The sequence below is a fragment of the Polypterus senegalus genome, chromosome 13, assembly GCF_016835505.1.
Source record: "Polypterus senegalus isolate Bchr_013 chromosome 13, ASM1683550v1, whole genome shotgun sequence".
Classification (NCBI taxonomy): Eukaryota; Metazoa; Chordata; class Cladistia; order Polypteriformes; family Polypteridae; genus Polypterus; species Polypterus senegalus.
This window is the reverse complement of record NC_053166.1, coordinates 74458342-74463779: the sequence shown is the minus strand read 5'-3', so window position 1 is coordinate 74463779 and position 5438 is coordinate 74458342. Positions and strand designations below refer to the sequence as shown.

The 5438-nt window shown below is 35.0% G+C and overlaps 1 non-coding gene across 1 annotated transcript; it reads left to right on the top strand.

The window, feature by feature from the left end:
* Nucleotides 1–4182: 4182 nt before the first annotated feature.
* On the top strand, nt 4183–4254 carry trnah-gug. Its single transcript has one exon. It is a non-coding gene; the product is annotated as a tRNA-His (tRNA).
* Nucleotides 4255–5438: the final 1184 nt, after the last annotated feature.

The window sequence follows — 5438 nt, the reverse complement described above, 5'->3', positions numbered from 1 at the left end:
AAGCCTATGATTTCTTAATCGCTTCTGTGCACTATCTGGAGGTGGACAATGACAAGTCCAACGGGATTTACACGCTTTCCTCAATTAGGTTTGTGGTGACTTGTGCAGTCTTATCTAAAGGTTTACTTTCTGTCTATTAAACCTAAATATTAATTTACATTAAACATCATCTGGCACATATTTTTTAAAATTTGAATTATGTGAAGAGTCAGTAAAATCTGTAATGAGTATCTGACAATCCATCAAGCTTAGTATCGTGTTTAACTTTGTCTGGCTCGACCATGCAGTAGTCACTGAGGGACACTGCTTTTAACATCACTTCATTCTGAAAACTTCCCTGCAATGTAACTCACGTTTAAACTAGTTTTTTACCTGTTTACACACTGTGTCTTAAATGATCACTAGCCTCCCATGTGGTATCTTATCCATCCATTCACCAACTAACCAATATACCCAGTTTACAGTGGTACAACCGTTATGCTCCAAAAGAAAAACACAGAAGAAAAAAATTCATCATGCTAAAAAGAAAACTTACAACCCCCCTTTCCAGTCAGATGACGAGTAGCAAAACAGGTCCAATGTAATTGCTCACATACTGCATATTATAACAATAGCAAACATCAAGCAAAGATGCAGCAAGCTGTTTTACAATAGCATTAAAGAATTCCCACCAAATTTTTTAACCACTTTTTGGAAAAAAAGAGAGAGGTTAGGAGCACACACTGATACAGCACATTGCCACACCCACCACATGACAAACCAACTCAGGATCCCAGATTAGGACCCGAGTGCAGCCATGCAACGGATAACACCTCAGCACCACACAAGTTCAGATGGAATGGAACCAGTGTGAGGTTTTTTATGGTGGCTGGAGGGCCTACATGCAGATTAAATTAACGTCATACCCAGGATGGAGCAATTTCAGGTTAAGGGCCTTGTTCAAGGGCCCAACGAAGTAGAGTCACTTTTGGTGTTTACGGGATTCGCACCGTCAACCTTCCAATTGCCAGTGCAAATCCCTAGCCTCAGAGCCACTACTCCACCCATGCAGAAAGATTCTTGTTATTTTCCAATTTAAGACAAGACATTACTTCTAATTAAGCATTCAATATAGTATTGGATTTTTCAATAGATTTCCTTAGATAATGTCATTCCATTTGGTGTTACTCTAGATATTACCGCTCAAGAGTTGGGAATTATTTTAGATCTAAAAGATATGAAAATATTTTAAGCAAAGATGTTGAGTATAGAGCACTCCCAAAAGATTTAGTAGTGTTGTGGGCATTTATTAACAGCATTTACAGTAAAATGTGGATCTTGTCCTTGATACAGTTTAAGGTTTTGAATTATCTTTGTGTATCTGGTGTACAATTATTAGCTGAAGTAAAGTATGGTTTGGCCAAACTGAAGACGAATATAATAGCTGAGTTCCATACCTTATCTATACTTGTAGTATAAAGATCCTTTCCCCATTGCTCCTTGGGCTCTTCCAGGAACGAATTCCTTAAAACGTGTTTATAAAACCTAGAAATAAAACCTGTATCTCCCTCAACAGTAGATAGCTTTGCCCTAGAAACAGAGATTTGTGGAAGGTGTAGGAAATTAACCATATTTTTCACAAAATTTTTTGTAAACAGAAAAAATAATCAATTGTTGGGAGTATTATATTAATGTATTTCTTAATCATTTATAATTAAGATATTTTTGCTTCACACGCTAAGCAAAAGGGTCTGTAGTTACCGGCCTGTTTACATTTTTAATACACACTGATTGGTCAATTATTCGTCAATTTTTTTTCCTGCAGTTTGCAATTATTATTAAAAAATAGCAAAATATATATTACATGTGTATATAATAATGAACTGCCTTGAAGTGTTTTTCCGATTCATTTGATTTCAGATATTTATTCCAGAAAGCAGCAGGCCTGCCGTGCCTCAGAGACGCAAGTTCGATTCCCTGCTGGGGAGAAAGTGTTATTTTTTTTTTCTTTTTAGATAGATAGATAGATAGATAGATAGATAGATAGATAGATAGATAGATAGATAGATAGATAGATAGATAGATAGATAGATAGATTATCCTCAAATGGACATAAAAGTTATAAAGCGGTATGCACTGTCACTCAATCACATTGTTGTATTTTCATGTGGGATGCTCCTTTTAATATATTTTTTAACAATTGAGACTGCAATTAACATGAACAAGTGTCCTTATAACTGTTATTTTTAAGATCCATAACATACAGACAGACAGAGCACTGTGTAATAGAGAGACAGACAGAGAAGTCACTAGATATATAAATAAACAGGGAAGGCATTGTATAATAGATATATAAAAAACAGCTAAGGGGATAGATATATAGATAGATAGGAAGGAAAGGCACTATATGATAGGCAGCCAGAGAAGCTGCTATATAATAATAAAATTACTGTTATTACTATATAGATAGACAGGGAATTCACTGTATAAAAGACAGGCAGAGAAAGCACTACTAAATGAAAAATGGTACAGCCTTTTAATTAATCAACAGATACTTTAGAAAGGCAAGCAGATAGTGAGAGTACATGTAGATATGAAAAGCACTAGACAGACATAGATATGGAAGGCACTGTATAACATATACATAACTGTCAGAAAAAACAGAGTATACAGTAAATAATATACAGGCAGAGAAGCCACTAGATAGGTAGATGGACAGACAGACATGAAAGGCATTATATAAGACAGATAGATAGGAAAGGCACTATATACTAGGCAGAAAGGGAAACCAAAAAATAATAATACTATTATTACTACATAGATAGACAGGGAATTCACTATATAATAGGCAGACAGTGAAGGCACTATATAAGAAAACAGAAAGCACTAGACAAATAAATATCAGCATTAGCAATATATTAGTTTTAATATATATATATATATATATATAAAGAATATATTTGTGTGTGGGTATTTGAGATTTATGTCAATAAAATAAATGAAAAATGATTCAGTCTGTTTATTATTCAACACACACTGCAGGAAAGCAAGAAGGCCGTTAGAGTACATATAGATCTGAAAGGCACTAGATAGACAGATAAATAGGAAAGTCACTGTATAATAGATGTGGTATGCTCTTTTCAAAATATTTAAAAATTGAGACTGCAGTTACCATGAAAAAGTGTACTTATAAGTGTTATTATTTTTAAGTTCTGTAAGACATACACTGTCAGGAGAAACAAAAAACAGCCAGATAGATAGACAGATAGATAGATGTGAAAGGCACTATATGAGAGGTGCTGCAGAAAGGCAAGCAGGCAGTGAGTGTATATTCACATGTGAAAGGCACTAGATAAATGGAAAGATAGGGAAGGCACTTATATAATAGGCAGACAGAGAAGGCACTAGTCAGATATATAACAGTATTAGCTATATAGTAATTTCGCTTTATATATATTTGTATTTGACAACTCGGAGAATTATGTCAAAAAGAAAAAAAAAATCATATATCGATCGACACACGCTGCACGCATGCAAGCTGGCAGTGAGAGTGGAGATAGATGTGAAAGAGGCTAGATTGTATACAACAGGCAAAAATAGCGACCACCTGATAACAGTAATCAAAGAAAGCATGAATTAATCAATAAAAATAACCGTGATCGACATTTTAAACTTAACGATTTACTTAAGAAAAAAAGAAAAACGCCCCAGCACGTCTATGAAGGCAGACGTTGCAGGCAGGCAGGAAGAGCGGCGAAAAGCGCTGAACAGCGCCCTCCGAAACGGAAGTGACAGAAAATAGATCGCGTCGATAGTGGTTTAGCACTACAATAAAGAATGAATGGAAAAGGTTTTAGGGAGTTTTCGCCGACATCCTGGAGTGCCTTTTTTATTGATTCTTTTTTCTCTCATTCGTTAACGTATAATGCTGCCGTCACTTGTAAGCGTGATTGCCATTAATTCATTAATATTAATTAATGTTTCAATATTTACATTATTTATAGTTTAGAGATTTATAACAGGCAATATTCTGAGTAAACAAAACTTCCTAGTAGTTATTGGTGCAGTGTAAGTTGTAATCCTTATTACAAACTCAAAAACAAATATTGTAACTTTTTACAATTATATAAGTCTTCTGAAAAAAATTACAGCAAGCAACAACTTGTAAGAAAGAAAACGTTTTGTCGTGTTTCCCAGTAGCTCGCCGTGATCGTATAGTGGTTAGTACTCTGCGTTGTGGCCGCAGCAACCCCGGTTCGAATCCGGGTCACGGCAACTGGAGAAAAGTGTTTACTTTTCAAGTATTTTGTTAGATTTTAACTGATTATTTGAAACATCGGAACATTTGTTTTCATATGAGTTTATGTTTAAAAAAATAGCCACGCATTCATTAATCAGGAAAAAATGATTATTCAACAACCATTATTATTAGTTAGTATTACTCCTAACGGGAGCGGCCGAAGGAAGATGAAGATTGTTATTATAATAAAAGAAATACGCGAATAGTAAAGGAACGAATTTATGAATTGGAAAAAATAGCCCTGCGTCAAATATTTTTGCACGTGACTGCAAAGGAATTGAATATACGGAAAGGAAAAAATTAGAATTTAGAGCACTACAGATATCTTTTATTCCAAATTTTTTTGAACAAGTGGGAATCTGTACGACACTGGAGAATCATCAATGTTTACATTTTATTTGTAAAATATTCCTTTTAAGAGTTTCCTTACTTTTCTTTAACCCAGGGAAAATACTGTATTGCGTCTGATTTGCTGTTTGAAGCTTTTATTTTTAATAAGCAAATAAAAAATAAATAATTAAATACATAAATAAATAAGTGTTAACTCGAGAAAGAAAATCGAGGAAACAGGAAAGGATTCAATAGCGTCTGCTGTCTAAAATGAACGACATGATAAAATATACGTACTTTTAGGCTGAATGTAACGAATAATAAATACTACAGCACTCAGCGAGGAAACAGGCATTTTTTTCGGATAAAAATAATTGTCCAGAACAGATCTGTACTAATCCTGCTGTGTCCATGTTACGTTCAAACTAGTTGGGCAGCTGGGTCAAAACAACTAAATGGACTTTGGTGTCTGTTCTGATCCAACGTTCGCTTAGCGGTGCTCATTGGCTGCCTCTAGTTATTCGGGGCACGATCCTTCGTAGGTCAAGAACAGAAAAGCCACCTTGGTAATCCTGTTATCTAGGTTTTTATTTGGTAGGTTTGAATGTTTTCAACTGAAATGATAACGGGGCTTATCAATAACCAAAATAAAGCGTATAGCAATTACTGTTTTCTTAATTTGTTTTTTTTTTTCGAAAGCGCCAAAATACACCCGATTGGAGTGTAATCCACAGAATAGAGAAGCCCCTTCAACTGTAAACGGACAATTGACACAGCCAATCGACGAAAGGCAGTCGACGAGTCAGCCAATAAGCTACCGAGTGGGGCG